General features: G+C 35.8%; 1 pseudogene; it reads right to left on the bottom strand.

Annotated features, from left to right (window-relative positions):
* Window positions 1–2,352: 2,352 nt before the first annotated feature.
* Window positions 2,353–3,855, bottom strand: LOC113263399 (non-POU domain-containing octamer-binding protein-like; annotated as a pseudogene).
* Between the last annotated feature and the right edge of the window lie 18,851 nt (window positions 3,856–22,706).

Genomic DNA, 22,706 nt, shown 5'->3' with positions numbered 1-22,706 from the left:
ATGTTTTTCTCTGAAAGAGCTTTAAAAATGCCCCCCCAACCCTTTCTCTCATTCCAGGTCTGTGTAGACAGGTCTGACGTAATTCTGATAACTTTGCCTTGGTACGTGAGAAATTTCTTTGCCCTGGCCACTTTCAAGACTGTATCCTTGGATCTAATATTTGCGAATTGCACTATGACGTGACGTGGTGTAGGTTTGTTGTGGCTGAGCTTGGGAGGGGTCCTCTCTGCCTCTTAGACACGAATGTTTGTTTCCCTTGCTAGATTAGGGAAGTTTTCAGCTACAATTTGTTCAAATATCTCTTCCAGAAAGAAAGAGACAAACAAAACACCAGACTCTTAAATACAGAGAACAAACAGGTGGTTGCCAGAAGAAAAGCAGGTGGGAGGACTGGTGAAATAGAAAAAGGGGCTTAAGAATACGCTTATCTTGATTGAACACTGAGTAATATATAGAATTGTTGAATCATTATGTTGGACACCTTAGACTAATATAACACTGTATGTTAATTATACACACATACATTCATACATACGTACATATAGATCTGTACACCCTCGTCAATCCCACCCCTGCCTCCACTTGGAGATTTTAACAAGTACCCTAGCTGATACTTATGCATTGGGTGTATCTCTACACTTCTTTCCCTCATCCTGCCTGCCATTGCCCATTAGTATGATTTATTGTTTCAGGAAAGTACTCAATTCAAGGAGAACTGGAATAACTATCTCTACATGAAGAAGGATTTTGTTGGCTTGATCAAAACTTAGAATCTAAATGGTTTGTGTAATTATCCACTTCTAACACTGATATTATTGCCACTAAGTATATCTCTATGTTGAGAAGCTATGAGAAAAAATAAATTTCTACATATATGGAATTGGCCTTCAAAGACAGAATGTATCAGGGCACTTGGAAAGAGTTCAATTTAAGCCATATACGACTGCGAGGAACAAACAGAAGGAGGTGGCACTTTCATCACGGAAGACAATATGGACAATTTAGGGGGCTCTCAAGTCCAGGAGATGATCATGGGAAAGCAGGGTGATTATTCACAGAATCATAGACTCTCAGATTTGAAAATGTCTACAGTCATTATTCAATATAGTTACCCAGCCTCTCCTCACATAAATTATATAATATTCTTAACAAGGGGTTTGATGACTTCTGATTGAATACTTCTCATGACAAATAAATGAGAAGGGGGGTTAAAAAAACAAAACAAAACAAACTGTAACTATATATATCCCACCTTAAACAATAGGGTAACCAAAAAATAACTAGGATGTAAAAAAAAAAAAATAACTAGGATGTATAGTTTTGAGTTTTTACATTGGGATATGTTTACTTCTTTGCAGTATTAGTTGTGATATTGCTTCTTTGTGCTTCCTTAAATTTGATTAAGTATTTGAGCCAAATAAAACAGAATAAAACTCATCATTAATATGAATGTAGTAATTAAATTGTGCTTCTAATGCAGTAACCTGAAGGAAGTATTACTATGAAATGTCAATCCTCTTAATACTGCTGCCAGTGAAGGGAAGAAAGAAAGAAATTAAAAAAAAAAAAAAAAAAGCCAAAGAAAAACCATAACTTGCTATCAGGGTCATTTATATGCCTCCTCTCTGGATTACTCTTTTTTTTTTTTTTAAAGGCTTAAAAAGGTATTTTAATAAGTTGATGCTGTGTTATTGCTCCATTTCTCAGAAAAACTCCAAAGATACCAGGGACAAATCAAACATGGTACACCAGTAAAAAAAAAATGCAGATCATAACTACGTAGGATAGGCAAGGGTAAGAGCTACTGTCCAACCTTCAGTACACAGGAACCTTGTTCCCAAGATTGTACTAGGCCTATCAAGAAAATCTGTGAACAGCAACATCATAGACACAAAAGCACCATTCCTGGGTTGTCCTTACCTGAGAAAAAAGTTGGAGGCAACTTAATTATTTTAAAGTACAATAAAATGAAAATCTCTAAGAGAAAGTGTCTTCCTTAGGACATGAAGAGGTATTATTATGGGATATAACAAAACCATATGTATGTTGTCTGTGACCCCTGTGGGCATTTGCCTGAATTCCCACCTGCGAGTGAATGGAACAATGGGGCTAAAGTCATGGGGGATGTTTGTTTTTGAGGTGTATGTGGTCTGGGGTTAGAGGGTATAAGAATGAGAAAGCAAATACAACAGGATGGACAAAGAACGGAATGATCAAGATTAATGGGGGCTCTAACTGGATCCATTTTGCCATAGTTCCTCCCCCACCCCACCCCATTCCAGGCCCTCAACAACCACATGAGACTTCAGGAATGCACCACACAGAATCAATTAGTTAAATGATATACCACACAGAACTGATTTGTTAAATATCTCCCTTCCCTTGCCCTCAGCCTCCAGCAAACTCCCTCAGAGTAGTACAGGCAAGGAAGACCTAACTATTGGGAAGAATCCCTAACACTTTCTCCAGGGCAGAATTCAGGCTAGTCCAAAAAGGTCCTTCTTTTAAGGGTTTTTGGGAAACCAGACATTGAAATTTCTGTTAGTACTGGAGACATTTGTTTGGAGCAAATTCAACTCTAGGAGCTGCAGGGTTGAACGCAGGAGGAGTTCCACCAATTGTCCCAATTCCTTCCATTGTAGCAGCTTGGTCAAAGCGTTCAGTTGGTGGTGGGATCAATCCCAAGGTTCCATCTGGCATCATGGTGACAGATCCTGGAGGAGCTGAGGTACCAGCTGGCACTGGAGTAGGGGACATGGCGCCTCTCTTGTTGATGCCCATAGCAGTCTCATAGCCAGTTGGCCCATCCGTATCTCCTGTTCTCTCAGATCAGGGCATGTTTCCTTGAATCCTTCCTGCCGTCGCTGCCTCATTTCTTCCTGTTCCCACCGCATCTCCTCCTCACGGTGCTGCGCTCCTCCTCCTGCCTGAGCTCTAGTTGCTTTCATTTGTGCACTTCTTGGTTGTGCACTTCTTCCATCCTCCGAAGTTCTTCTTGACGCCTCATCAGATCCTGTCTCATTAGCATGAGCTCCATCTCCAGCTTCTCACGAGCTTCCTTGATGTTGCGGTCCACTTGGTCCTGCTGCTGCTTCTCCATCTCAGTGAGCGCCTTCCAACACGTGGCATACTCATACTCAAAGGAGCCAGGATGTGCGGAGCCGGGTGGCTGCTCCTGGTGAAATTTCTCGTTCTTTATCACCAGCTTCTCTGGAGGTCCCTCTTCATCATCCAGCTGGTCCATGGGCTCCACAGTCACAGGCCGGGGAAACGTGGTTAGTGGGAAGGAGCCTTCCAGAGCTTTCCAAGCAGCTGGCTTTCCTGAGACTTCAGCAGTGCATTTCCTGAGAGTCTTCCTCGATCATCCAGGAGGACTACAGCCCTTTCCACCTGGCCAGACACCGAAAAGGCTTCCTCCAGCAGTTCGTTGGAAACACACCAAGGGACGTTTCAGACTGTAAGGGATGTGCTATGGCAGGCAAAGCGCACAGGCAGCTGCTTTCCACAGAGCAGCACGTTGTCCAGTTCTACTTCAGCCATCTCCCCTCGGGTTCGAGTTTCCAAGCAGATAAAACCAAAGCCCTTATCCTTCTGAATGAAGACTTCGCGGCCATCCCGTATTTCTCAAGTTGTTTCCTCATCTCCTCCTCAGTGATGTCAGGGGGAAGATTGCCCACAAAGAGCTGGCTACATTGGGTGAAGTTCTTCTCTCCTGGTTTCCTAAAATTCTTCAGGTCAATAGTCCAGCCTTCGTTTTGGCTGCTGGCTTGTTGTCCATTTGCAGGTATTGGTGGTGATGGTGCTGCTGCTGGTGCTGCTGGTGATGGTGCTGCTGGCACTGCTGCTGCTGCTGCTGCTGCTGCTGCTGCTGCTGGTGCTGCTGCTGCTGATGCTTCCTAGGAGTATGGTTTTGCTTCTCCAAAGGTTTTATTGCATTTTTGCACCCTTCTACTAACTGTTCTCTCCTCAGAGTAACAGTGACACTATATGTCCTTTTGGAATACTTCTTGAAACCCAGTTCTACTCCCCCAGCCTTGACCTCCTCAGTGGAGGAGAAGTGTGACCTGACAGGGACTTAGCACAGTCCACCTCTGGTGCTTGTCACATCCACCTTGGAAAATAGATTCCTAAACCAAGACATTATCCTACTCTGGGGGAAAGAGTCAGGGTAACAGGAGAAGCTAGTTTTTCTTTATTTACTGCAGCACTGATTAAAATCTTATGCTTAAGTACTTACATACAAGAAGACTCATGGTATTTTACTATGTTGGGTCCTGGGGGTGATGCAAATAAATTATTTCTACTGGTGACCCAAGTACCTGTGCAAATTTTAAGATGAAGTGAGATACATACTCTTAGAGGGAAAGTGATCACAGTGGAATACCTTTACACATTAGTTACAGGGCCTAGACACTTAGGGCAAATGCTAGAATATGGAAAATGCGGTTTTATCGAGTGTCATTGAATGGCCATTTTGCTTGCTCTCAGAAGGTACTTTTTACTCCTGAAAATGCATCGTCCAAGTCAGGAACAATTACCACCTCTCTATAAGGACACATAAGTTACTACAGAAACATAGTTGACCTATGTTTCTTCAAAATGGCATCCATTCAAATACTTCAGAATTTCTATTTTGATGCTTGAATATATTATTCTTCAGGCTATCCTGCCATGCTATTTTACCTCTTTTGATGCTCATGTGATATGAAACCCCGTTTCTTCCAAACTTACTTAGGTTGATCCGTGTTCCTTTTAAACAGCTGTACATTGTAACAGAAAACAAAAAGAAGTTGCTTAAAATGCTAAAAAATATATTATCTCAAGAACCTAGTTTTTCCCACCACTATACTGCAGGAGACAAAATTCTGATTATAACTCATTTACATAAACTAAAAATGATTATATTTACATGGCATTTTAAAATAAACATTTTTAAACCTACTAACAAGTTGTTAAGATCTGAAGTGCCAAAAGATGTTTTGGAAAGTATTTTGGAAAATGGCCCTGAGAGATTGTCTAGAAATGCATGAAGCGAAGTAGCAGTTTGGCAAAGATAACTTATTTTTATTAATGTGAATAGCTAATTCTACTGAATCCAGTATCATTGTTACTATGGATGGAAGTGGTTAGTTGAAATATCTGTGTTGATCAAAACAAAACAATAATTGTAATATAATCAGTTAAATTACAGAGAGTCAATTTATGTAATCAGTGGACTATATTTTGGAAAAAAATAATATCTTGATTCTTCCCACAAATTTTTTTCTTGTATTTTTCTTACCTTTCAAACCGTGCCATATGGCAAAGGTCCTAAAACGCTTTCTTGGAAACTGTCTGTTGGTTTCATTAAGATTTGGGTTGCTTTTCAACAAATGGGGCAGAATTTCTAAGAATCTGTCTATGTTTTATCATCCATTTCTGCTGGTGATTGACAGCAACCATCTGCAAGTGTAGAAAGAAACTAACCCTTAATGGGACCCAGCCAAGTAGTAAAGTCTCATTTGAATACAATTACATCAATTAATCTGTAGTTACAATCTCTTGTTTAGGAACAAATAATGTTTCATTTATTTCTTGCAATGAACCAATGAAAAAGTCATGGAATAAATTATGAATCTCCTTTCCAGATAACTTAATCCTGCTGAGCATCAATTGTCTTAACACAACAGAATTAACATACACAAACGGCTCAAACAGAATTCTACCCAGGTCTCCCTTCCTCTAGCCCCATGTACTTCCAATGGACAGAGGATACTGTAGGTAATGCTTGTCATAAAGATTAATTCTAGAAGATACCAAAAACACTGAAGACTATTCACAGCAACTCGGGATGAGTGTATTGATTTACATAATTTAAAATAATATGTGAAGTAAAGTAATTTTGAATGTGTTAAATAACTGTCTCTATTATCTTGGCTAAGTTTTTGTTTGCTTACTTTCAAAAGATTGTCTAGTTTTCTTTTCACTTAATAAAATGATTTTATATGAACCTTTATATAAAATTTTCAACTATTTAGGCTCTAGAAACTAAAGTAGATCATTGATTAATCCCATTTTTTTTTTTGTAAAAAGAAAGAGGAAGAGAGAAATTTTAAGCAACCAAGTAACACTGAGCTTTTATAATTTGTTTCTCTTTTGTACTAGTCTCCATGTGGTCATCTAGAGCAGGTTTCTGTCCCAAGTTTTATGAAAGACTCCTTTAAAGGAAGCTCCAAACTGGGATGCCAGAGTATTAAACATTCAGCGAAGCATTTAAGAAAAGTACGGGATATAAAGACTTCAATAGCCATTCATTTATACTGGAAACATGACTTGATTAAATGAAAAGCTAACTGTATTTGGGTTTCTTACATTTAATAAAGAACCTTCCAACAAATGTCAGCCAGATCTACCTCCTTTTTTTACTTGACATAATTAGTACCTTCAATCCTGTTTCATAAATGTTCTCATTGATTTATAAGCACAAACAAAATATATGTGGCTTATTGCTTAACGTATTATATTTGACAATGCTAAATATAAGCTTTAATATGCCACAAAAGGAGCTGATCATCGGCTTCAAGTTAGGAGCATTTAAAAGATTATTCCATGAGTGGCTACTTGCATTTCTGTGGTATTTTAAGGAGGAACTATTTTATTACTGGTTTAATTTGATGGAAGATAAAGAGCTGCTTCTGATGTTCACGTGCTTACTTCACATTCTACTGATACCACTGCTGTAGATGTTGGAGATATATCAACTTAAATTCAATGGCACTGCAGGTGGAGGGCGGGCTAAAATGTCAAAAGTGACAGAAAGATCAGGTAAGATGAGCATACAGAAGAAGGTCTTCACAACATCCCTGCTTCCAACGAGGAGGTGATTAATGGGGTAAAAAAAATATGAAAGGAGAGCAGAAGGATGGGACATTAGTGAAATTTTAAAAAGAGAAACAAAAAGGTGTGTGTGTGGGGGGGGGGGGCTATGGCTACAGAGAAAGGGGTACGATTAAGGTATTTTGCAATCTTAGAACTGGGGCACCTGGCTGTCTCAGTCAGTAGAGCACATGACTCCTGATCTTGGGGATGTGAGTTCAAGCCCCACCACGTTGAGGGCAGAATTTACTTAAAAACAACAACAACAACAACAACAACTTAGGGGTACCTGGGTGGTACAGTCAGTCGAATATCCAACTCCTGGAACTTAGAATTTTGCACTTAAATGTGCAGCCAACACATCAGGGTGACTTTTGGGAGTTCTTTGGATTCTTTCACTTACTTCAGAAGAGCTACAAGATAATTTATTATGGTGGTATTTTTCTTTTAACATGACATCTACTTATATGTTGCTTCAGAAGATAAATTATAAGAATAGTTATTCTGTTACACTCATTGTTAATTTCTTCAGTTACTTGTGGTGTTATGAAAGCTAAAACAAAGCAAAAACACTTACCTGATTATTTCTGCTAATATGATTTTTTTAAAAAAAGGCATTTTGCTGGCATTTAAGATTTTAATTATTTATTTGACAGAGAGAGACAGCCAGCGAGAGAGGGAACACAAGCAGGGGCAGTGGAAGAGGAAGAAGTAGGCTCCTAGCGGAGGAGCCTGATGCGGGGCTCGATCCCAGAACGCCGGGATCACGCCCTGAGCCGAAGGCAGATGCTTAACGACTGAGGCACCCAGGCGCCCCAGCAAAGTACCTTTCTAATCCCTTCCCTAACAACACACTTCTTTTCTTCCTTTCCTTTCCCTCTCCTTCCTTTCTCTCTGTCTCTCTCTCCCTTTCCCTCTTTCCCTCTTTCTTTCTTATGAAAAACACACTCAGGACCCTACGCCAAGGAAAAAATAATTTTGAAAACTACCAAAAGTTTAGAACCATTAAAAACAGAGCATTTCTTAAAGGATAGAAAAGAAAAGGGCCTTTACCTTGTTCCTTTTTCATTATAAGTTACAATCATAAAAAGACTAAATTATAATTATAATAATATTAATTTGCCTAAATGTTACTGTTTATTTCCACTAATAAAAGTGATTAAGTTCAGTAAGACATATGATTAAAATTTAAATCTGGAAAAATGTTGTTTTCTTAAAGGCTTCATGCTATTCCTGGCTGTTAAACTCCAATAGTGTAAAAAGCTAAAACGCCGGAAAATGACACTTTGGAAATCTTAAAAAAATGATAAAGAACAAAAGTCACGGCATGCTATTTTTGTTTTTTAAAAGGTTATTATTATTATTTAATATTTTATTTATTTATTTGACAGAGAGAGACAGCCAGCAAGAGAGAGACAGCCAGCGAGAGAGGGAACACAGGCAGGGGGAGTGGGAGAGGAAGAAGCAGGCTCCCAGCGGAGGAGCCCAATGTAGGGCTCGATCCCAGGACTGGGATCAGGCCCTGAGCTGAAGGCAGACATCTAATGACTGAGCCACCCAGGCACCCCTGAAAGGTTACTTTCAACTTAATTTTCTTGTTATTTTTATCTTCAGATCAATTGAAGCCCCTTTCATTTCTCAGTTCAATTTCAGTTATATTTGTATGTAGATTTTACATAGTTAACAACATTGATACTTTATAATCTATTTTTAAAATCCTTTCTGAGGTGTTGAAAGCATCCTGCTTTATTTAGAAACAGTAGCATAAAAATAATGAAATACCCAAATATCTACATATATTAATTTCTCTGCACCTGCATGATTGTTCTATCATTTTTCACATTCGAAAATGGAACTCATCCATCACTTTGATATGAGCGCATGAGCACAGTTTCTTGTGCCTTTTGCTTATTTCATCAGCTTTGTGTTTGAGTTTGATAAAAAGAAAATGGTCTATATTGAAAATAGTAATGTTAACTAATGTTTACTGATTTTTTTTAATGTGCTAGGCACTTTTCTAAGTATTTAATATAAAGACTCATATTGTCCTTAAAACATCCATCTAGAGTAGGTATTTTACGATCCTAATTTGACAGAGGAAGAAACTGACATGTTAAAAAGTGGAAGCAACTTGCCCAAATTTCCCATATCTAGTGAATAGGGAGCTGGGTTCCAGGCCAGCCTTGTAGTTCTGGAGAGTGATCAATACACTCCCTCTATAGATCTTGTTTTATTTACAGCAAAACAAAAGGAAGGAACAAATGAAAAATACTCCTAAATGGTGAATATTAATACAGCATTCTACCTAATAATCTATAGATGTAAAATAAATTGTAGCATATGCTGCATTTAAAGTCATGAATAAACGATGTGGGGCCTGGACAAATTTGCAGTGTAATCAGCAAGCATTTTCCACGTTTTTCTAAAATCTGAAATTCATCAGACTCTCTAAAACTCCCAGTTGTGTGGATAAAAGCAGGAAGAACTTCTCCACTGCTTACACAGAGTCAGTTATTTGACATCTAGAGCCGCCAGTTTAAGGACAGTTTAGAAGATTTTTATCAAATCACAGCAAATGCCAAAGCTCAGAATATAGTTCATTCATTGTCAAAAAGGACTTGAGAAAGCTGGAGTGGTAGATCAGAAAAGACAAAATCACCAGAAAAAGATATGTGTCCTCATTTTATTTGCCAAAATTCCTCCATTTTCTATGGGGAAAAGCAAAAATGATCTCCTTTAAAATTCATTAAATTGTGTATTTTCACAAAAACAGCATCAGAATAAGCTCTTGGGAGATGTAACTTAATTTTGAAATGGCAAGGAAAATTCATATCAGGGTTCTGAATCAGAAAGTATGCATGGGTATAAATACGTAATAAGTTAGTTATATTTTCATTATCTTGTAGTTTCATCTTACCACATGATATTATTTTATTTCCATGACAGTAGATTACAGTAGCTGCCCATTAGCTAGGTTGAGGGGATTCATAACTGAATTAAGACAGGGCAAATAAGTAACCAATTGAACAATTTATAGTGAGATATTTTTATGGCATTTGCCAGATGACTTTAGCAAGATAAGGACATATGTTAAAAAGGACTGAAAGCTGAGTTTCACAAATATTTGATACAGACTTATTGATATATCATATATTAACTTATCATATAATTTATATAAAGAACATACCATTAAAACAAATTTGAATGTATATTTTTAGTTTATTTATTTTTATTTTTTTGAGAGAGAGCAGGGAAATGAGGGGCAGAGGGAGATAAAATCTTAAGCAGGCTCCATGCCCAGCACGGAGCTCAATGGGGGGCTTACTCTCACAACTCTGAGATCATACCTGAGCCAAAATCAAGAGTTGGAGGCTTAATCGACTGAGCCACCCAGGGGCCCCTTGAACGTATATTTAGACTCCTAATACTTGAGGGAAAATAAAGGCTGTAATATGCCTATGCTTCTCATACATAAGCTGAAAAAATTATTTTCCAAATTTGAAGCTAAGAACCAAAATGTGAAAATCAAAGATAAGCAACCTATAGATCAGAAATTTTCCCCATTTCTTGATAATATTTTCTTGCCTTTCTTTAGTGTTGAGATATATTTTATGTACTAATTCATTCACTTATTCATTCATTTATTATTTAAGATAAAATGTCTCCTCCTGAGACTGTAATTCAACATATCCATCTATTCATAGCACAACCTTAAGCATGCTTAGGTTGGAAAGAGACAATCCTGGTTTGAGTCCCCACTTTACTATTTACCAGCTATATGGCTGTTGCCAAATTACTTCATACCACCAAGTGCCTCACTTACAATGTGAGAATAATAGTATCTGTCCAATAGGGTGGTTCTAAAAATTAAATGAGATAAGACAGAGAGTGTAGCAAGTAAATATTCAATAAGCATTATCGAGTAAAAAATTAATAATGAATTTGACTAACTATTTAGGAAGTCTTTCTATAACACTTCACAAAAGCTGTGTTGTATTCTGTGTAACTAAGCAATGGAAAATCCATCAGTAAAGATGGAACCATTGAAAGATGCCATCACCAAGACCAGCTGGGAATGTCATGATACTATATCATAAAATAGAAATAAAATACAAGGGCTGTAGCAGGTGGCCTAATTATAGGAAGTAACTGAGTGAAATTAAAATATATATCTTGGTAGTATGTGTGAGGTAGGTAGGTCTTAGCAGGTGTTCAGTGAGATGGGGGACAAGACCAAATCTGTGGAATTAGTGACACAGTTGCTGTGGCATGCTTTCAAACTCAACCAAAACAGAAAGGACTCAGCAGGAAGTTAATCAGATTATATAATAGATATTTTCACAAAGTTTTCTATACAACTCAATTAAAAATAAATTTCAAAAATTTTCAAATGATCTGGGACAGTGTGTTTTTTTAAAAGAGGTTATGTTTATAACTTTCTAAAAGAAGTCACCTTCTATAGTGAGAGTGATTATCTCCATACTTCTTTAAAAAAATTGAGTTGTGTATTTTTCCATTCTTTCATGCTGAAACAGGGTTGAGTAAATACAACAAAGGCTACAAAGGTGTCAAACAGTATATTATTTGCCTCATATTAGAATTTATTTCCTATAATTTTATTAATTTATAAATTTCTTTAGTTGCTGCAATTGGGATCGATTCTAGCAAACAAAATTTTGTCTATAGTCTTGAAGCGGTGAATCCTCCTATTTACAGTTTTAGGAGAGTAACTCTTGATGCAAGAGGAGAGAGAGATAGAATTCTAAATATTAACTAGTTTATAGAAGAAACATTTTAGATAAATATGGAGATAAAAACATTTACAAACACATTCTGAATTTAGTGCTCATTAAGGTTTTCTCCTAGAGCTGTGTCTGAAAACTCATGTTGGGACATCTGCATCTTAAAGGTTTAATGTAGCTCCTGTGTAATGCTACCTGAAAACTCTAAAGGCCTTTTATGCTAAGAGGTCACCATAAGTAAATATGCAAATTCACACCCTTAATTCTAGAATATAAACTGCCAGAAATTCTTAGACTACGCTTTCTTTACCTTTCTCTTTTTGAGCCTAAACTTAAGTAATTTAGTGAGCCTTGTAGACTCCATATTTTATGGCAATGTAGAAGATTTATTATCAAACAAGAGTAACATTTTCACATCTGAAAATAAATCCTTTTTTCTTCTTATTGTTGCACACAGTTATCATTAAATATTTTTTGATTAAGTATTTGGTTTTTTATCCTAGCTCCACCCTCTTAGCTGGACATTAATTTGGTAGGCTACACTTGTTTTGGTCAGCAGCATATACCCAACACACAGTTCAGAAATTGGCATTCATTCATTCATTCATTCATTCATCAATGTTTATTGAAGGCCTGTTACTCTGTAGGCATAGTTAGTAGTACAAGGTATAATCAGGGCAGGCCATGTCACTGCTTTCTTGCAGTTTACATTCTCGTGGGCAAGAGAGAAGATAAACAAATAGGCTCTCTATACATATTTGCAAAACATGTGAAATAACAAATTGAATATTGAACAAAAAAATAAATATTGAATCTCTATTCTGGTAGGATCTGATGACAATTATCTGAACAACTTCCTTAAAGAGGTCTAACTCTTCAGTTTGGAGACCAAATAAAATATACCTCCAAAAGTAGACTATCAATTATTTTTTATTTTACTTCCATATCTATAAATACACATGGATGCTTATGCACATGTATGTATATTGTTGTAATTCAACAATCACTTAAAGAAGTAGATTAATGCAACTATTATATGTAATCACTTTTCCTTTTGAATTTTTTGGAGTTAAGTCAGAAATTTCCACTTTTTCTTTCTTTGGTTTTTGTTTTTGTTTTGGCAAGATATCCATGATCAAAGTATAAAACAAATGTCATTTTTCTATTCTATGCTGACATAAAGTAATGAAACATTTATCACTGAATTACACTAAAAAGGTTACATTCGATTTATCAGAGTGCTCTGCTCAGGCAGCTCAAAGGAAGAGTAGGCCTCATCAGCACACCACTGTTCTGAGTCATCCTTCCCAATCAAGGGATTACAGCTTCAATGGATCAACTGACAGTCATATGTTTACTCAATATAAATATTTAACTTTATATACAAATGATAGTTTAATAATATATTAAGTTAAGAAAGTAGAACGTGCCCAGAGATGCTTTCATTTGTAAGTTTTTATGTGAGCCCAACCACATGTTATTTATCAAACTGGTCTTTTTAGAGAAATCAATTTGTACAATTAAGAAAAACTTTGAAAGCCAGGGTTGCTAATTTCACTGGTAATTGAACTATTATTCTCGTGCCTTCTTGTTGATGTCAGCTTTCTTTTCCTACTGTGAGTACTACGATCCTTTATGATCAAAGGTCGACCACACATGGAAGCACATGTCAACACTATTGCCTTGATGTTTATCTACAAGCCGACAGCGTTATTTTCAAGTGGCCGATTTTACTTTGAAATACTAACAAGTTTTCTTCCGGGTCGTTATTTTAATCTATTCATTAAAGCCAAAATGCTGATAAATGACCTTGTTTCAGAACTGTTTTATTTTTTATTACAAATCAGAAAATTACTTTTATAGTAATGGGTTGCTTTGGTAATATCTAGAATTTAGTTCAAAAATTTCAGTCTAATGACACTAGATAAAAAGCCATGTATTCATTGATCTAACACCAAAAAACCATCTAGGGGAAGAAATTATCTGTTACCACAAGACAAAGATATTGTATAGCTTGCGAATAATGCTACTGACTTTTACTCAACTCATAGAAAATATTAATAACTACTTAGCGAACAAAGAGAGGATGCCATCTTTTATTGTCACAGTGACCTAAGACCCAGGTAACAGGATACGAAAACTTTCTAAATGTCAGGTTACATTGGTGGCAAAAGTGAAATATATATTTCTTTCCTTAACTGGATAAATTGTCTGATAAGATGTCATAACATCTTATTTAAACTATGTAAGACTAAAATAACAATCTCAAGACAAAGAAATTATGTTACAATAATTAGAAATCCTTTTGTTTGCTTTATGAACTGTTTCCTTTAAAATACTCTAAACTTGAATATATGACATACATGTCAATGCTGTGTGTCAAAGAAACACAGACCAGGGAAGGGAGCTGGATTTTGTCCCTACCTCATGCGAGGCATTTAATTTCCCTGGGTCTCAGTTTCCACATCTGCAAAGTAAGGAATCTAGAAAAACTGAGTGTTGAATGTCCTTTAAGCCCATTAAATAAAGATAGCTTATATTTGACATAAAACATGATATGAACTAGACCATTATGTACTGCATTGATATTATTTTTTAATTTTATTGATTGATTGATTGATTGATTGTAAACTCTACCCCCAATGTAGGTCTTGAACTCAAGACCCCAAGATTAAGAGTTGCATGCTCTACCGACTGAGCCAGCCAGGTGCCACTATATCAATTTTGTTTTTTTAAAGTAATTTTTTTACTGCAATGCTGATTTATTTCACCAGAAATTACATTTTCTTTACTAACTAAAATTAAATAAAGGCAAAATGGATGTTTTAGACTGTTTCTCACACAAATTTATAATAAAACCTGAAGTTGGTTTTCAGAGAAGCAAAGATTCTTTGTCAAGTTATAATGTTGAAAAATGTAAGAATGACCAAATAAATAATATAGGGACAATTAATCTGAGCTATCAACCTTGATCATGAACTTCCTCCTCCCACTTCTAGTTCCCTTCCAGTAAATTGTTACTTTGCAGATATTCCAGATGGTTTATGATAGCTTCTGTTCAGGACCTTATAGAAACTTCGTGTAATGGATTAGGTTCCAAAACCTTTATACTGTGGATTAAAGCATTCCATCAGTCTTATTTTTTTTTGTTTTATTATCCAAATTGCCTTTTTCCACTTCTTAATCACTTACCCTAAACTTGTAGCTTCTTTCAGCTCAACAGATATTCTTAAAATGCTTCTTGTACTCATTTGTTCAAAATCAACTTGTCATTTATAGTTCTGAAAAAATATATCTCACAAAAAGCATATTTGGCATGCCAAAAATGAAAACATGAAACTCCACAACTGTTTGTGCTGCTTGCTATTTGTTTTTTGCTTTGTTTTAATTTTAGTCATTGATTTTTAATCATTAATTTTAGTCATTAATTTTTAGATAAGCAGTGTACACTTTATTAATTCTAGTATGTTTTCCATTTTTATTTATTTTTTATTCTTTTTTTAAATTTTTTTAAAAAGATTTTATTTATTTATTTGACAGAGAGAGACAGCCAGCGAGAGAGGGAACACAACCAGGGGGAGTGGGAGAGGAAGAAGCAGGCTCCCAGTGGAGGAGCCTGATGTGGGACTCAATCCCAGAACTCCAGGATCACGCCCTGAGCTGAAGGCAGACGCTTAAGGACTGAGCTACCCAGGTGCCCCTCCATTTTTAAAACATACATTTCAGTGACCACATCTACTTTACCTTATCTTACACATTATTTAACATGCTACTAGTAATTACCTTTCAGTAACACTGAAAATAATAGAAGACAAACAGCCAGCCATGGTTGTTAAAATGGAAGCACTGACTTCTAGAGATAAAAATTACTCTAATCTCCCCATTCCTCTTCAGCTGACGTCCTGGTCTCAATACCCAATAATCATCTTCCATTGACACAGACAGGTACTAACCAGTCCCAATTCAGTATACTTTCTATAAAAGTTCTGTATCTTTACCAAACACCCTTTATGCCTCCCTACAAAACATACATATTCAACGCATTTTTTTAGAAACCACAACAAATGTGCGCACACACACAACACACACGCGAACAGAGTTTAACAACTCCTTTTAGCACTAAAATAACCATGTGCTAATATGTTCAGCATCTCTTCTCTTCAGTCCATCTTGTTTTTTTTTTTTTGTTTTGTTTTTAAGATTATTTATTTCTTTCAGAGAGAGAGAGTGGGTGTACAAGAGAGGGTGGATGAGAGGGGGAGGGGCAGAGGCAGAAGTGGAAGCAAACTCATCCTGAGCAGGGAGCCTGACATCACGCAGGGCTTGACTCCATGTGGGGCTCGATTCCAACACCCCAGGATCATGACCTGAGCCAAAGGCAGACACTTAACCTACTGAGCCACCCAGGGACACTGTCTATACCGTCTTATATGAAAAGAGCCACCCTTTAAAATCGTGTGCCCATGTCATTCTCCTGATTAAAATAATTGGCTTCTCTCAGTGTCTAACAAATAAGCAAACAAAATCCCCCAAAACCTTAAATTTCTAAGACACAACAAACCTTTTACCATCTGACACAGTCTACCTTTCTCAGCCTACATGACTTTCTTCTATGTGTGCAGCTCCCTGGCTGCCCAGAACTATCTTCGGCCTCCAATATACTTATCATTTAAAGCCTATAAATCTTTAAATTTATTCTCTCTACCTGTAATATCATTACCCACTTTTTATGGGCATTTTTGAGCAATTTCCTGCTCATATTTTCTCATTACTACAAATGTCACCTCTTCTGAGTTTCTGTAATGCACTTAAGGCATATTTTATGTATCTCAGCATCTCCTGAATGTTATATTTTGGGTACTCAATAAATGCTTATTGTGTAAATGATTAATAATGATAGGAATCGATGGGAACAGAAAGACATCCTAAAGTTGGTTTCTTCTTTCAAAGACTTAATAATGAAGTATGGAAGAGCAAGTGTGTTGGACATAACTAGAACATTAGATGGCATATGTGAAGGGACTAGAAAGGAAAGTAAAAAACATGGAAAAAAAAAGTGTGCATGTGCATCTCTGCTAGGCACAAAGCGATGTACCTTCACATATGAAATCTCCATTTCTGAGATACTTTTTAATTTAAAGTGTAAACACATTATTATAGTTTTAATATTAGAATACAAACAATAAACAATACTTAAATATAAAATGTGAAGGACAATAAAATGTTCAATAAGCAAAGCTTATTAATATCACAAAAATAAAGACCTTAGATAAATTATGTTTAAAATCATTAATTTTTCTAACACATAAATACTCTAATGATGTAGACAAGAAAACCACAGATAGATATACAACTATGTAATAATTATCTAAGTGTTTGTCCTAATAATTGCATAAGTGCAAATTAAACAATAAACTACTGTTTTTGAATGCAGTCAGTCTGCACTTACCACACAATACTCTGATTGTTAGTATACTTCTGAAGTATTCCCTGCTAAATTAAAATAGTGGAAGGCTGGACTGTGGTCTTTAATGATGCATCCATGTGCCTACCTAGCAAAATCTACAAACATCTGTTGAATGAATTTACTAATGAATGCATGAATATGTGAATGGAAAGGATAGCACTGAAAGCTAGGAAGGTGTCCTGGATTGAGTATATTTTGGACAATGCATTTTGGACATGGATTCCAAGTATAGCAACATAGACTCACTGAACAATTCTTCATTCATTCATCAAGTATTTCGTTGTAGGTTCCAAACATCTCCACAGATAACTTTAGCCTTAGTATATTGAAAAATGAACTCCTCTTCTTCAACAAAACTACTGTTCTTGCTTTCTTTGTCTTATCCTACTCTGAATCTATCAACCAGGTTAGACACTGATCACCTTCCTTCCACCAACTTGCATTTTCCATCAGTCACTCTATCCCTTCGTGTCTACTTTCTAAACGTGGTGTCTTTCTCCTTTACTACATCTTCATTCTCATTTTCTTCCTTTTAGGCCATTACAATAAACTCTTAATTGGCTTTTCTGCTTTCAATTTCCAACCACTTCAATCAATTTTCCAAAGTGCAGCCACATTGTTACTTCTTGACTTGAAATTCTTTAGCCAGTCCCTGTCTTTGACAGGATAAAGTAAAAGTCCTTTTGTAGAGCAAGAGGTATTTCCTTAATTTGCTGCCCATGTGGCTTTGCACTGGCTGCATGATAGATAAGTTTACACACACTGAACCACAGAGACATACCAAATTCTCACATTTACAGGTTTTGCATCTGTTAGTCCTTGGACACTTTCCAATCTTGAACAATGAGCAGTGCCATATTCATTCTATCAGACCATACTAAAATGACCCTTCCTTTGTGAATGTTTCCTTAATTCCCCCCTGCAGATAGGATCACTCTTTCCTTTGTAACACCCCTGTACCACTATGTAATTCATTATTACTGTTAGATGTCAGTCACCTACCAAGTTGTGTCTATCTCTAGTGCCTGGAACATATTCAGTTCTAAAATTACTCATTGTTTATTATTATTTAAGTGGTACCAACTGACAAAGGAGCTCAAAGTGGAACAGAACCGCTCAGACAGACTGACTGACTCAAGAACTTCTAATTTCGGTATATTTCTTGTTAATTTAAAATATGATTTTCTTACTTCTGTATTTTCATGGCCTAAACTAATAAATGTACTTTAATATTTAATGCTGTGATATTGTGATTTATAAAAAAAATGTATATTTGATCATTCAGATAACCAAAATATATTTCTCATATATATTTGGTCTTTGTTTATGGTTCCTGGCTCAGCACTACCAAAACCCTAGGAATTTCCCAAGTGTTGAGAATAATAAAGTTATTTTTTGCTATGTTAATGAGGTGACTTTTAGAAATCACCCGAGGATTGAGGCTGGTTGCCAGGAGAATTAGAGGACTGAAACATTCAGTTCCACCCCACTCCCCACCCTTGATCTCCAGGGAGGGGACAGGTGCTGGAGACTGAGTTCAACCACTAGTGGTCAATGATTTAATCAACCATTCCTTTATATTGAAGCCTCCATAAAACAAAACAAAACAAAATGAAAGGAAGGGGCTCAGAGAGCTTCTGGGTTGGTGAACACATGGAGATATGGGGGGTGCGGCATGCCAGGAGAGGGCATGACTGCCCTGTACCCTTTCCACAGACCCTGCCCTATGCATTTCTTCCACTTCTCTGTTCATGAGTTATTCACTTTTATAATAAACCAATGATCTAGTAAGTAAAATGTTTCTCTAAATTCTGTGAGCCTCTCTAGCAAGTCAATCAAACCTAAGGAGGGGATCATGGAAACCTCTGATTTTTAGCCAGTCAGAATTACAGGTGACAACCAAAGCTTGCAACTGACATCTAAAGTGGCGAGGGTGAGGGGGTTGTGGTGGAGGGTGGAGGTGATGGGGGGAGTATACTTGCAGGACTAAATCCTTAACCTGTGGACAGTGTCAAAATCCAGTTGAACTGTAGGACACCTAGTTGGTCTGGGGTATTTCTTATTGTGTGTGTAGTGAAATCCCCTCTCTCCACACCTTGGCGCTGGTATTGATGGGTGTCAGGACCCTTTAAATGCTAACCAACTAATATCTGTATGCTAAGAAAATATTTCATGGCTTAAAACATAGTATGAAATAATTAGCATATGTAGATAAGCATAATATTGATTATATGACTACTACTACATTAAATGGAGAGCAAAAATGTTTCTATAGTAAGACGTCACAGAACAGAGATATAATTATGTTAAATCTTGTCTCTAGTTTCTTGAAATATATAAAATATTGACTTGACAATATAGTTATGTAAAGGATATTTTTTAAATGATTCCAGAATGATTTGGACACAATTTTTCTTTCTATATATCTTAATGCAGGATGGAGATACAAAAACATGGCACATTCTAGGCAAATTAACTATAGTATTATTTATTGTGACCTACCTTTAGAAGCGAGAAAGAATTTGCTTCTATATTCCATTTTCCTTCTATTTCACAGCTAGCATTTTGATAAGCTTATCTACCTTACGAAGAAATTTAAAAGCCCAGAACCTATGCCTGATGTTAATAAGAAAGTCTATTGTAATATAGGAAATACATGGAATAGGGTAGTGAATATAAAGTCCGTGTTCTTTTTTTGGCTTAGATTTTTGTTTAAGAAAAGTGTAATTTGGTACAGTATATTACTATTCTTCAATTTATCCTTTACAAATAAAAATAGCTCTACAGCTATTCCCTTGTTACTTCATGGCAATTTTGGAGGAATGCCTGAGATTATATTTAGAGCCCTGTAAGAAATAAGAAACACACACACACACACACACACACACACAAAGAAGAGCAAATTTAGGGTTCATTCAGGAAGAAAGGTATTAGAATCGTCTCTAATAATGAAGCTAATGGAAGGGAATCCCAGCTCAGAAAATATAAGACTAAATGCTCTAATGCTTCCACGCAATAATGCTATAAGGAAGGAGAGGGTGAAAAATAGTAGGCGAAAGGCAAAGTATGCTAATCTATTGAACACTGATGATAACGATAGCATAAAATTGTCTTAAATTACAGGTGAATAATTTAACATGTAAATAATATTTACAAAATTTGAAGTCAACCCTATGTTGACATAGGGTTAGCTTAGTTTCTAGACTGCTATGAGATATATTAATGATTCTCCGTTTCTTTATTTATAAATGTTTATGGTATTGTCTCAGAGAGCAATACAAATTTGTTGAAAGCCATCTTTTTGAATTTGGTATGCTAGCATTATCTATGAATTTTATTTGTTTAGACTGACAAAACGTGTTTCCTTGTTTTTCGTGATATGAGGCCTAGAAGAGAGTCTTCAAGTGCTAAAATTGTTGCATATGCCACTGAAGGAAGAACTTTCTCATGAGCTTTTGTTTGGTTCCCAATCTATGGATTTAGATCACCAGGGAGTTATTTCGAGGGAATTTCAAAGCCATGTGAGCTTGTAAGCATTACCATTAGAGCAAAGAGATATGTTGCATACACACGTTAAGAGTTGTGCTGATGTTATGATTAAATGTAAAGTATTATAAAAGTATTAATTAATTCAGCAGTTTCTGTCATTATGAATAACCTTAATCAACACAGAATTCATCTCATATATGGAATCAGTAAAAGTGACTGATACTATTTCTGAAAAAGATGAGGACTCTGATCTAGATGTAACAATAAGATTGGATTTTACATTTCATCATTCCTTGACTCGCCTTCCTATGGCATCACTGTGTAATTTGTACGGTTACACTTTCCTATCTTTAGGCAACTCAACACATACTCTGAGCTCTTAGGTTCACTTGTTTTAATTGTGTTTTTTCTTGTATGTTCTAATTCGAGTACTGATGCTAATTTTAGAGGTGAGAACTTAAATCATTCGTATTTTCTAGGTCTCGACAATAATGTAGGAAAATTGGACCAAGACTTTCTCTAAAGTTCTTTCCAAATCTAACATTCCATAACTCTCTTACACCTTAGAGTACACAGTGGTGAATACACAGCAGGTGCTTAATGAATGCTTGTTTAATTAATATGGCATAGCTTTTACTACTTTATATATCTAGGCTGACTGCAGGAATATTGTGTTTCTTAAAGTTTTCACAAAACTAATGGCTGGAACATCTCAGAACTCTCTGCAACTGATTGATTTGAAATCATTGGGTTTATATTCTTCCCATAAAACTGCAGGTTTTTACAGCTTTATAGACAACAATGAGTACACTTAATTACATATGCACAGTAGCAATAATCTCCAAAGACAATTTAATTTCTGAAGCCATGTACTGTAATCTCAGCCAAATCACAGATTCACACAAATCAAACTGGGATGAAGTTTAAGAATGAAAGCCAATCTGTCTCACTAAACCTTTCTTTAAATCTTTGGTAACTTGTAACTTGTAACTCATATTAGGACCAACATGGGTATTTTTAATTAGAGTGAGATGTTCTCAGTAAAAGATGCATAATTCACACTATGCCCAGCTGAATTCAGAAAGCACAGCATAGCTTTTTGGGAGAAGAAAGTAATTATAAGAAAGGACACAAACTTGCTCAGTATTAGATAGGTATGACACAAACACATTGTAGTTGAAATATCTTAAAAGTTAATGAAATATTAATATAAAATTATCTAATTTAAAATCAATGCATCATTTAAAGGATTTGATGCCCTGTTGTGATGGCTTTATTTTTCTGAGAACATTTGCCTTTCTGCATAAAACAGATTGATATAAAGTATTCCTAATAGTTTCTTAAAGAAGTTTGAGATCTATTTCTGTTCAATAAAGCACTGAATTTTATAAGGGACTTACAAAATGATCTGCAATTAATATGTAATAATTGATTTTTAAAAATCCTAAACATCAAGTACAATAATTCAGTACAATAAAAAGCTATATACTATTTCTTTGTCAAATGAAAAGCTTTATCTTTTTTTTTTTTTTTTTTCTGGTAGGAACACAACATGAGAGCTTTTTTTTTTTTTTTTTTTTTTCTGGTAGGAACACAACATGAGAGCTACCATCTTAAAATTTTGAGTGTACATTACAATATTGTTAACTTCAGGCATTATGTGGTAAAGCAGATCTCTAGAAATTACTTATCTTGTATCACTGAAACGTCATCGTTTTAATGTTTGGTTTGGTTAGTAACCAGAATAAGTAGCCAGTATGTCAACATGATTTAAAAATATCCCGTTAAATAGAAATCTGAAAGTTACATTAATGACATGACTGTAGCTTAATAAAGCCACTGGAAGAAAAAGAAAATCTTTGTACCAAACTTCAATATGTAGAAAACAGGAACTCTATACAAGTGCGATGTTGAAAGCTTCAAAAGTCTAGGAGAAGTAAGTTGTTTCAAAAATGAGTTTTGATTTAAATGTAAGCTCGAGGTAGTTATGAAAAACATTAGGGGAAATTGGAAAGACCTTGTTAAAATAATTGAGCTTACAGAAGCAGTGATAAGAATGCAAATCTGAAAATTGCCTCTGCATCACATAGCTAGCTAAATAATCCTAGAAGTGGAATCATTTTTCTTTCTCTCAAAGCAAAATTGGAATTTTA

This window comes from Ursus arctos, unplaced genomic scaffold (assembly GCF_023065955.2).
Source record: "Ursus arctos isolate Adak ecotype North America unplaced genomic scaffold, UrsArc2.0 scaffold_3, whole genome shotgun sequence".
NCBI lineage: Eukaryota > Metazoa > Chordata > Mammalia > Carnivora > Ursidae > Ursus > Ursus arctos.
The sequence above is the reverse complement of the archived record's forward strand: the minus strand, read 5'-3'. Positions and strand labels throughout refer to the sequence as shown.